Source organism: Heterodontus francisci, unplaced genomic scaffold, assembly GCF_036365525.1.
Source record: "Heterodontus francisci isolate sHetFra1 unplaced genomic scaffold, sHetFra1.hap1 HAP1_SCAFFOLD_747, whole genome shotgun sequence".
Classification (NCBI taxonomy): Eukaryota; Metazoa; Chordata; class Chondrichthyes; order Heterodontiformes; family Heterodontidae; genus Heterodontus; species Heterodontus francisci.
This window is the reverse complement of record NW_027141982.1, coordinates 457,821-470,691: the sequence shown is the minus strand read 5'-3', so window position 1 is coordinate 470,691 and position 12,871 is coordinate 457,821.

Below are 12,871 nucleotides of genomic sequence, written 5' to 3'. Positions count from 1 at the left end.
TTCATCGGGGGGTAATCAGATGGATACCAGTTCACCGAGGGTAATAAGATGGTGCACTGTTCACAGTGGGATAATAAGGTGATGCTCTGTTCACACGGGGGTAATACGATGTGGCTCTTTTCACAAAGGGGGGGTTAATAAGATGGTGTCTGTTCACACTGGATAATTAGATGGGGCCTGTTCAGGTGTACGTGTTAATCAGATGGGGTCTGTTCATGGGGGTATTAGAAGGGTGTCTGGTCATAGTGAGGGTATCAGATGAGGGTCAGGTCACAGGGTGCTAACGGATAGGGTTCTGTAGACGAGGAGTATTAGATGGGGTGGTTCAGTTAACGAGGGGTAGATTTGCAGGGTGAGGGAAATTTCGGGGACGTGTGGAATTTGCTGGGGGAGGGGTGCGGTGGTGGGGATTTGCGGGTATGAGGGAACCAAAATTTGAAGGAGGGGCAGAAAGAAATCCAGACAGAAAGAAAAAAAATCCACAGTGAAAGAAAGCCTGAGAAACAGAGAAAGAGAGAGCATCAAACAGAAAAGCCAAAGGGTAAGAGAGAAAAAGTCAACGAGATACAGAGAGGAAACAGACAAAGAAAGAGAAAACGCGAGAGAAAAAGACCCAGAGAGGAAGTCAGAGAAAGTATGCAGGAACCAAAGAGGGAGAAAGGGAGAGAAAGACAGCAAGAGAGAGGGTAAATCAGAGAAAAATCTAGGGAAAGAGAAACTGAAAGCCACCTAAAGACAGAGATAAAGGCAGATAAAGAGAGAGAAAAAGAGACAAAGGGAAAACTAGAGATAGAAAGAACGAGCCAAAGAGAAAAAAAAGAGAGAAAGGGAAAGCTGGAGAAAGAGACAAGGAGCCAAAGGGAGAAAAACAAAACCAAAGACAGAGAAAACGCCAGAGAGAAAGCCAGAGAAAGAGAGAGCGAGAGAGAAAATGCTAAAGCAAAAGCTAGAGAGGGTGTCAAAGGGAAAGTCAGAGAGAGAGAAAGAACTAAGCAAAAGAGAAAGCCAGAGAGCGAGAGAGAGATAGAGAGAGAGAGTGTTTGAGAGAGATAGAGAGAGAGAGAGATATGCAAAGAACCAAAGAAGAGAAAAAATGAAGGCAAGAGAGAGCCAGAGAAGAGACAAAGAGCTAAAGGAAGACAGGAAAACCTGAGGGAGAGAAAGAGGGGGGCGGATAGAGAGAGAGAGAGAGAGAGAAAGAAATAAATCAAAGAAGAAAGCCAGGAAGGAGGAGTGAAGAAAGGGAGAGAAAAAGAAAGTTGAAGAAAGAGAGAGAGAGAGGGAATGAGCCAAATAGAGACAAAGAGAGCCAGAGAGAGACTGGGAGTGACAGACAACACAAAGAGGGAGAGAGAGAGAAAGAGAGAGAGAGAGAGAAAGACCCATACACACAAAGAGGGAGAAAGACACACAAAGAGGGAGAAAGAGAGAGACTGAGACAGAGGGAAGGAGAAAAACATTAAGGATCATTAAAGAGAAGATACTCACCATCCCATGGGGAAACATTCCTGGACCAGGGTATTGCAGTGGAAATCGGGGTAAAGGATGACAAGTGGGCGGAGATGAGGACTCAGGCTGATCCTTCTCTCACATACACACACACACAGACAGACAGACACACACACACACACAATCACCTTCCAATTTAAATGAACATGGAGACTGAAAAACAGACACTGCATGGAAAAGAGAGAATGGGGCCTGAAGTTGTCCTACTATATCCCTAGAACCTGTCTTTCAAACAGCTAGTCTGCGCAAAGTACAATCCATCCAACCAGCTCTCAGCTTCCTCCACTTGGACGCTACCTCACAGGTGTGGGGCAGTCCAAGGTGGGTCTCGGTGTAATTAGGGAATGGGGGAGGTATGTTCTAGCCAATTTCGAAAATGGTTCATTCCAGGACTCCCCAAGACATCATTACAACTGAATATATAAAAAACAAACTCCTGTAATGTGAAACCTGAAGGAGCCTGTTAGGAAAATGGCCATTTGACACAAATTGTATTAAATGCCTTTCACTATTCATCTCTAGTTTGCAGAAAGTGCCAATTGGATAAATAATTGGCTTGGTGATAGGAGGCAGAGGATGGTAGTAGTGGGTTGTTTTCAGATTGGAGGCCGGTGATCAGTTGTGTGCCTCAGGGATCGGTGCTGGGCCCTCTGTTGTCCGTCATATATATTAATGACTTGCATGTGAATGTAAGGAGCATGATTAGTAAGGTTGCAGATGACACCAATATTGGTGATATAGTGGACAGTGAAAAAGATTTCCTAAGATTACAACAGGATACAGATCAACTGGGAAAGTGGGAAATGGAGTGGCAAATGGAATTTAACGCAGACAAGTGTGAAGACATGCATTTTGGGAAGTTAAACCAGGGTGGGACATACACAGTGAATGGCAGGGCTCTGGGGAGTTTTCTTGAGCAGAGAGACCTTGTGGTGCAAATACATAGTTCCCTGAAAGTGTAAACACAGGTAGACAGGGTGGTGAAGAAATCGTATGGCATGCTTGCCTTCTTCGGCCGAGGCATTGAGTACAACAGTTGGGACGTCATGTTACAGTTGTACATAACGTTGGTTCATCCGCATTTGGAGTACTGTGTGCAGTTCTGGTCGCCGCACTACAGGAAAGATGTGATTAAGCTGGAGAGGGTGCAGAAGAGATTCACAAGGATGTTGCCTGGTTTGGAGGGCTTGAGTTATAAAGAGAGATTGGATAGGCTGTGTCACTTTTCCCTGAAGCGAAGGAGGCTGAGAGGGGTCATGATAGAGGTGTATAAAATTATGAGAGGGATAGATAGGGTAAATAGCGAGAGTCTGTTTCCCAGTGACTAAAACTAGAGGGCACAGATATAAAATGAGAGGGAGCAGGTTTAAAGGGACTCAAAGGGGTACATTTTTCACACAAAGAAGAGTGGGTATTTGGAATGAACTACCTGAGGAAGCGGTGGAGGCAGGGACATTAGCAACATTTAAGAGGCATCTGGACAGGTACTTGAATGAGCAAGGCATAGGAAGATATGGAATTAATTCAGGCAGGTGGGATTAGTATAGATAGGCATTATGGTCGGCGTGGACGCGGTGGACTGTTGGGCCTGTTTCTATGCTCCATGACTCTATGACTATGACTTCCAGTAATACATGGCCACTGATATCAGGTGTTCCACTCCAGTTAGTGACTCACATTCAGTACAATGCTGCAATGTCAATACTCCCAGTAATACATGGTGACTGGGGTTAGGTTTACCACTCCAGTTCTTGACCCACACTCAGTAAATTCGACTGGGACCGTTAATCCCAGTAATGCATTGTCACTGGGGACAGGTGTTCCAATCCTATTAATGACCCACACTCAGCACAATACTGCAGTGTCAGATGTATCCAGTAATACATGGTCACTGAGAACAGTTGTTCCACTCCCATTAGTAACTCAGGACTAGTACAATTCTACAGTAACAGATAGTCACAATACAACATAGGTCCTGTGGTCAGGTGAATCACTCCTCTTATTGATCCGCACTCAGTATGATTTTACACTGACTGACGCCCGATGATACCTCACTGAGAGAGTTGCCATCGCTGAGATCTGCTACAACAGTACACCATTTTCCACTAAAGTCAAAAGCTTGATAATTCAGTAAGCCTGTGAGTTAGATACTGTCTTTTTAAAAAGTATTATTATTAAGTCGAGGAAATGAAATAAAGCTGCAGTGATAATCCAGGATATTTGAGTTAACAAAGCGATATCATCGCGCTGTTGTATTTTTTTTACGGTGGCCACTAGATCAGCATGTAACATTATCTGTCACCGAGTAAAACCAGAATCCAGCTCACACATAGATTTACATAACTTCAATAGTTATAGTCACTCACCAGGAATAACAATGGCACCAAGGATCAGGTAATATATTTTCCTGATACTGTAACATCTTTCAGGCATATTCTCCACAAAGTCATATGTCTCTTTGTGCTGCTAATAATGTCCCGGTGTTAAACTCTGAGGTGATACTGTCCCAGAGCTTGTAATTTATACCCTGTGGGATGTCCACAGGGATATTGAAGGTGCAACATCTTTCAAAATATTTCACTTAAAAGAAAAAAACTGACAAACAGATTATGACACCGAGTTCAATTTGTGTTTTGATAAAATGTATTTATTTTTGGGATTGAATTGAAAATCTCTAAAGACTGGGGTGTCTTATTACACAATTAGCGAATCAAAAAATTAATCTGCATTCTCCCAGTAATCAGGTTGTTCTTTCAAACACCATCAATCCCATCTCTCGATCTCATGTTGTTTCAGTGATGTCTTGCACTCGATGGTGACATCCACCAACGAAATTCCAAATATTGTGGTATCTCTCTCAGTGCTGCTCCAGTGCTCGCTGGATGAGGCTGCTCAGTTGAGTTGTGGACATGCAATTAAATGAATAAGGTGGGTTATATGTGACTTTGCATCGCAGAATTCAACCAATACAATATCTGCAGTCAATGCAACATCATCAACTGTTACAAGACCTCAGGCTAATACAATGCCAGTAGAAAAACTCAACTAAATCAGCCCCTCTGAGGGTTTTCAAACTCGACAACTGATGTAACCACTCAAACTGACTCAAGCAACCTGCCTAACACTGCCTTTCAAATTAACGAAGACCTTCAAACTTATATGTTCCTTCAAAGCATTGCAGCCCCTCAAATCCATGCAGCGCTGCCAATTTATACGATATCTCAAGGATACCTCAAAATAATACAGTGCCTTTAAGTAATACAGCTCCTCAAATTTATGCAGTGCGTCCAACCAATACAACATAGAATTACAGAATAATTTAAAGTTATGGCACGGAAAGCAGGACATACGGCCCATAATGTCAGTGCAGGTTGAAATAGCGTTTTCCAGGCTATCCCCACATTCTAAGCTTTGGGCCCTAGCCCTATAAGTTACTGCAACTCAACTAGACACACCCAGAGGGTGTTGGAGATCTCGAGCTCATTATCTGAAAGGGTTGCAGAGGCCGAAACTGTTACCCACCTGAAAAATAACATTTGGAAACACACTTGAGATACCTTAACCTTCAGGCCTAAGGATCAGGAGCTAGAAGGCGTGATTGGCCTGGATAGATGCTTACAACCGGCACAGATATGATGGGCCGAATGTCCTTCTCCTAAATCTGGCCATAGTTCTACCAACCTGGGTCGGGAGAGCAGATTGAACATTCCTTAGTGACAGCTTATTTCGACTCCGCATTGGACAAGGGAGAACTGAGTGGAGAAGACTGAAAAATGGACTACCACAAGACTCATCATGATCCCCAGCATCCTGGAGCAGATCCTTAACGAAGACATCACAAAGTTGATGGACTGCTGCAGCACATGGCGTCCATATGTGAATCCCCATAAAGCCATATTCAGTGTATTCCACGTCCACAAAGTCAGTACAGTAAAATAATTGTGTATATATATGGATGGTCAGAGACTAAAGCATTATCCCAAACCAAGATACTGGTAAATGACTCTGGATCGGACTGTGTTCTTCTGGGACCATCTGGAAAAAAATGGGTCTACGTAGGGCGCTGTTGCCTCAGCACTCCACAACTCAGCAGCAGAGTACTGTGCAGCTGTCTGGCATAGGTCACAACACACTAATTCAAATTATCATTAAGTTTGAATGAATCAATGCGCATTATCAGTGGAACCCTCCAGTCAACACGTCTCTCCGGCTTCCTGTTCTCACATTCATCACTTGCCCACACTTTCACCGACTGAAGATAAGCCATTAGTTGGTTGAAATCATCTGTGCTGCTCCTCACTTACGACTCCATAATGACATTTTGAATCCACTGCCTGCCGCCATATGGAGCAACATTTCTGAGCAAGATCTACCAGCAGGTATCCTTTGGATTAAGGAATCGCAAATATGGAAATTCAATGACATGTGCTCGTGACAAACCCTATCTGTAAAATGGCAGGCTTTCAGCTACTATGGCAAAAGTAGACCTTGCGAAACTGGCTCAGCACAAGTCAGGGTCCTTGCACAGCCTACCTCCACCGCTGAGGCCACAGTACTAGCAATGACCATCTCAAAGAAAACAAAATCAAACCATCACACCTTGACATTCTGCTTTTGTGCAAAAACGCGAGCAATGCTACACATTGCCGAGATTAGTACCATCTACAGACTAACTGAATGACTAATAACTTCAACATCGGAAAATGAGGAGGTTATTGCTTGACTCTATCATTTTCATTCGATAAATAAGAATGAAAATTATCTTCTTGATTGCACACATTGAATCCATTGTGCTTGGAGGTGGAGGGAAATAATGTTTCCCGCCTACCCTCACATTTTCCATCATCCATATACTTCAGCTTATCCAACTCTCAGTGACCCAATATCCTAACTCAGAGCAGGTACAATTTACCCATTTCTTCATTGTTTGCTGACCAACATTAGATCCTGATCCAAAAGCATCTCAATTTAGAATATTATTCTTTGTGTTCGAATATCTCCACAGCTTTACCACCCATCACCTTAACCTTCTCAACCTCTAAAACCCACCCATTTGCTCCAATCCTCCACCCCCTCAATACTGACCTCCACACCCCGTGCAACGCCCCCATGTCTGTAACATCCTCCAGCCTATCTCTGTGAGCTGCTCCAACCGTACCACCCACCATATCTCTGTTAACCTCTCCAGCCCTTACAACCGTCCCTAACTCTTCCACCTTCTCAAACCCTTCCAATCCTCCATATCACAGAAAAACTCGTCCGGTTCCTAAATTCCTCCATATCTCTGTAACGTTCTCCACCCCCTATAACTCTCTATTTCTCCAAAAACTTCTCCAATCCCTGAAACTCTCCATATATTTGGAATCTCCTCCGGTCCCTGCAACCGCCTAGACCTCTGTTCTTTACTAATTCTAATAACTTGAGAATACTCAAAGGACACCCACCAACGCCACAATCGAACTCATGGGGCAGGGATAACAAGACAGAGATAGAGGGAGACAGAGAGAGAGAGAGAGAGAGAGAGAGAGAGAGAGAGAGAGAGAGATGTCAGTGACCGGACTAGGGAATGGAAGGGAGATGCACTCAAACATGTGTCGCCAAACATAGAACAATTAATAATCAACTTACACGGAAAGATTTCCAACATCTTTTATTTTTAAGAAGCTTTTACTTCTTAGCGGATGTGAGGAACTGAGAATGGAAGCGGTGGAGTTGGAGGAGAGACTCTGCCTGCTGTTTCCCCGGCGGTCCTGCCAGGGTCGGTCTGACTCTTGGTTTCCCGCCGCCACGATCTTAAGTCATGTGCTGTAAATCCGCCCTCGGTAGTCTATTTGTTGTCTGTCACTACATGACTGTCACCTTGCTGCTCTTTGTCATGTATTCGGGTCATAAAGCTGTCAGTCACCTGTTTCCCCTCGGTGATCAATATTACATTCATGGAAAGGAATAAATGGGACCCGCCCCTGGGCTGCCCGCAGTTGATTATTTTATTCATTAATTGAATAATTGATGCAACTGGATATTTCACAATGTTCCTGAACTGCTCCCTGAACTTGGACTGAGTCACCGCATATAAATGTAGTTGTGCAGTAACTGAAAGCTCACAGCATATATCCAAATCTTTGCAACATATATTCAGAATTATTGTAAGTCCGGGGATCTGATCCTGTACTGATATAATATAAGAATTGCATAACATACACCAACCATAGAAGCATGAAGCTGCCAGATATGGTGAAAAGTAAAATAATCGATTTTCTTCTACTCTCCATCTCTGGGTCACTGCGATTCTCCCCCTTGCTCTGACACCTCAGTCTCTTACGGACTCGACTGGCCATTAAAATGTGTCTGACTGTCAGAGCATTGAGTAACAAAATTAAAGTGAATGGGAGCAATGGGGTTAAAACCGCATTAAACCAATCAAGTCCCACCCATCCAGGATCAGTATAATAGCTTGACCGTCAAGCACAGAACCATGGCATATTGTCGATTGTCCTGAAAGGTCCATATGCAAAGTCAAAGGGGACGTCTGTGACACAAAGCAGAATCGAAGTTGTTGCTAGAACCACAGCTGTAGTTTTCTCACTGCAATATTCTGCTTTCAGCTTCTGGCAACAAAAGGCCATAAATCGATCAAAGGTGAAAGTAGCAGTGAACCAGACAGAAACTTCGGTAGCAGCACGAAACATGACAGCGATAACAATACATACAGGGGAGATGACCAGGAAAGATCCCAGGAAATAATAAAAAGTGACACGCCACCATAAGACCACAGTGATAATGAACAGTAGATCCGTCATTGCCATGGCCACCAGGTATCACGTGGTGCTGGTGAAGCGGCCGCAATTTCACTGAGAGAGGATCACAATCACCAGTAAATTAACTGCAAGCGGGAGCAGGGAAGTGAAAATGGAAATTAATGATAAAATATTCTCTGAATCTGGCAAAGACAGTAAGCGGAGGATATTAGCATCAAAAACAGCTGGGATGAAAGCGAGTCAGATGCCAGTTTACTTTTTTTTAAATTTCAACACTGATCCCAATGTATTTCTGACATACCAACCTCCGTGTTTAATGGAGTCGGAACAGGGGAAGGGAAGTGAACTGCTCCCAGATGGAGGGTCGGCCATTTAAATATTTTCATGATCCTGGAAGTCTCTGATTTAATCTGTTTTACAGATGTAATCTGGCCACCAGTTTTCCCCATGTTTTATCCAAGCCACGCAGAAAGACGTCTGAGATTAGCAATCAGAACCATGCGCCGTTCTGTTATCAAGCTTGTCCCTCTGGATTGGATCACACACAGCATCGGTTGACGTGCAGGATAGAACTCCCAACCGCAGAATGGAACGCCCGCCGGGATTTGAGCCCAGCACGGAATCAGACCACACCACACCGGATCTTCCATCGTATCTTGTATCAAACATTTCCCACATCCTAACTGGGATCATTCTCCAGCATTGCAGATTCCTCCCCGGTATGAGGATCTGAAACTCCAACTCCCCTGTTCCTCCCCGTTCACGGACCATGCTGCACAATAGGATACTCCTCTCTATCCTTGGGGATTTGCAGCTTAGCGATTAGAAATTTCACCTCCTGCAGAGCTGGTGTTTGGACATCTCCCAGCATAACACAATGAACCCCCGACCCGGGGTAAAGGATTTGTACAGCCCTGGTCTGCTCCAGATTCCTCCATAACGAACTGGAAGCCAAGCCCATCAATTGGTTGATTTCACAGCGGGGAACCCCACAAACATAAAAGAGGCAATCTGTGGATTTAGATATCTGAAAATCTTGTTACTACCTGTGTCACACCCCTGTTGATATCCAAGCTTAACCATTGTCGTGGAACAAACAGTGAAACAACTGTAAAACAGAGTAAGTAGGAAAATAATGAAAACATTCCCCTCGCCAGGCAGTATCTGTGGGGAAATAAACAGCGTTATCCATTCAACTGATCAGAACTGGAAGCCACTGAAGATTATCTATTTTCAAATAATTATACAGCCATTTATAAGTGGGGTATGGGGGGAAGAAAGAGAATTGGGCAATGTCTGTAATTGGGTGGAGTAGAGGAGTGATTCATTGACAAATGGATGATAGTGTTAGGCAAGTGGAACAATTAAAGAAACAGAGAATGGGTCCAGATGTGATGTAGAATTTAACAACGCAATAACAGAGCAAGAGGAGAGAATTATAAATCCATATTAAAAAATGGATCCAATTGCCCCCAAAAAAGTGACAGGGAATTGGACGGGGTGGGTCGGCGGGTGCTGATATATCCCAGCGGTGTGGATCAGTTTGCAAGCTTGGTAACAAAAGGGCATCCCAAGCATCAGCCCCAAGCAACCTGCAATTCCAGTTACTCGGGTGTAGCCATCTCCATACCAGCACAATCCATCTGAGAAGATTTGAGCGATCGTTATAACTGGAAGTATTTAATCTCAGCGTTGGCTCGGACAGGCAATACAATGCCTCAACAGATAATCTGGTGCAGCACCTCGGTGAGATTCAGTGGACTATATTACGATGTCGAGGATAGCAAGGTCAGAACGGGAGTGGGATGGAAAAATTGACGTGACGAGCGACTGGAAGTTCAGAGTCATGATTGTGTTCTGATCGGAGAAGTTCAGCAAAGTAATCACTCAATCTGCGTTTGCTTCTTTTTCAATGTACAGGGGACTTCTTTATGTAAACCGAATACAGTTTCTATGTAACAAGAAGAGAAAGCAAATCGCCTGGAAGAAGTGGCTGAAACCTCAGATATCGGGATGGGAGGAGGTGAAATGGGAGGTATTACATCTCCTTTGCTTGCATGGAAGGGTGCTCTTAGAATGTGGGCGGATGTTGATTGATTGAGAAGTCGACACGGGGTCACAAAGATCTTGTGGAAAGGGAGGGAAGAAGCATATCCGGTACTGATGGACATAGCTGGATGATGCAGAAATGCTGGAGGATGAGGCGTTGAATATGGGGGCTGATGGGTTGGAAGTGGAGGACAAGGAGAATCTTACCTTGGTTCTGGAAAGGAGGAGATGGAGTGAAGGCAGTAACATGGGGAATTTGATGGACATGGGCCAGGGCCCTGTTCTGTAGAGTGGACGGGAATCCTTGACTAAGGAAAAACGAAGACATTTCAGAAGCACTGGTGTGAAAGTCAGCATCATCGGAGGAGATGGAGCAGAGAAGGAGAAACTGAGAGAATGGTACAGAGTCTTTGCAGGAAGCAACGTTGGAGGATGAATAATCAAGGTAGCTGTGGATGACAGTGCGATTATAGCCCATATTGCTGGGCAACCAATTCCCTGAAATAGAGGTTAGGAAGGCGAGGAAGGTGTCAGAGACAGAACATTTGAAGTCGAGGGACGAGTGGAAATTAGCAGCAGAGATGACAAAATATTTCAGTTTAAGTAACAATAAGAAACTAGCACCAGCACAGCAATCAGACGATCAAAAAATATGTGTGAAGGAGATGATTGGAGGAGGATTGGAACAAACAATGGCCCACGTATCCTCCATAAAAGCTGCACATCTAGGACCAGAACAGCTCCCATAGCGCCACCATTTGATGGTGGAATTTGCCAAGGCACGTACTCGAGGTCCAGACAACTATACTTTACAACATGGTCCCTGCGCCGGGGTCAGGATCAGCATCTTTGAGGTTACCATTCTCAGACTAGAACAGACTAGATGAAGTGATGAGATCGAGCAGGAATGATGAGAAATTGAAACAATACAAATCGGTTCCAAGTGGGGTCCTCGGAAATTGTCAGCAGGGGATGGTGGGGAAAACTGGGCGGGAAACAGCCTTAGTGTGTTTGTCACGACAGATCCCATCCATTATGAGTTTAAAGACAACTTATGTTTACTGGATTTGAACCGGAGAGGGGCAGCGTGACATAATCATAAATGTAAATGATTTTCTGCAGAGCAGCTATGAGCTCAGCAGGAAGGAACTCTGGGGTATAGTGGGATGGTTGGCGCAGATATGGATCAATATTCAGAGCCTGAAGAATGGAAAAAGGTCCCTGAAGGAAGGAGCTGAACTGTCAAATAATAGTGAATAATTTATTTAAGAATGAAGTTGGGATCATATGTGCGAAAGCAATCAAAAGGAAGATAAACTCTCTGATTTAGATGAATTTCAACCACGCACGCCAAAAAAGCTAGGAAAGAATTGGCAGACTCTCAATTATATGTTCATTGGTAATAATCAGAATAGGGATAGAGCTAGAGAACTTCCGGACAGCTAACGTGATTCCTATATTTCAAACAGAAGATTGAACAATCCGAAGAAATTTCAATCATTTTGCACGTTTTCAGTGGTCGTGAAGATAATCCAGTATCTGTTTCCTGCTTTGGATGGAGTTGTTTAATGAATATGGGGTAAGCTATTCAACTCATCATAAATGAGTCTGTAACGTTAAGGTATGGCAGGGCATCTATTCCGAGTGGAATGCACATCCTGCAGTATGTGGGAGGTCGTGGACCAACTGCAGGTCTTAGATGAGCACATCCGCAGGAAGCATCACCGGTTGCAGAGGCTTGAGCTCCGAGTTTTGGAACTCGAAGGAGGCTGGAGTCACTGTTGTGCATCCGCGAGGCCAATGACTACTTGGATAGCACGTTTAGGCAGGTGGTCTCTCCGCAGGTTGGAAATAGGGAATGAATGATTATCAGGCAGACTAAGAGAACCGGGCAGGTACTGCAGGAGTTCCCCAGGGAGGCTTTCAGTCGCTTATTGGTTTTCTGTTGTGGAAACTAGTGAGGATGATGGTTCCTCAGAGGCAAGTCACAGGCAAGTTTGTGGCGCAACTGTACAGAAAGGGAGGAAGAAGAGTGGAAGAGCAGTAGTGATTCGTTAGTTAGGGGAACAGACAGGCGTTTCAGAGGCAGTAAGTGAGACTCCAAGATGGTGTGTTACTTCCCTGGTGCATGGGTCAAGAATGTCCTGGAGCGGCTGCAGAACATTCTTCTGGGGGAAGAGTGGTCCACATCGGTACCAGTGACACAGGTAAGACGGGGGATAAGGTCCTGCAAGCTGTTTTTAGGGAGCTCGAAGTGAGATTAAAAATCAGGATCGCAAATGCAGTAATATCAAAATTACTCCCAGTATCACCCACAAGTGAGCATAAGAATAGGAGAACTCAGTGATTGAACACATGGCTGAAGAACTGGTGTAGGAGGGAGGGCAACAGATCTTTGAGACACTGAGACCGGATCTGGGGTAAGTGGGTCCTGTACAAGACGGAGGGGTTGCATCTTAGCAGGACTGGGACGAATATACTAACAGGGAGATTTGCAAGTGCTGTTGTGGAGGGTTGATACTGTATTTACAGAGGGATGGGCACCTGAGAGTGAG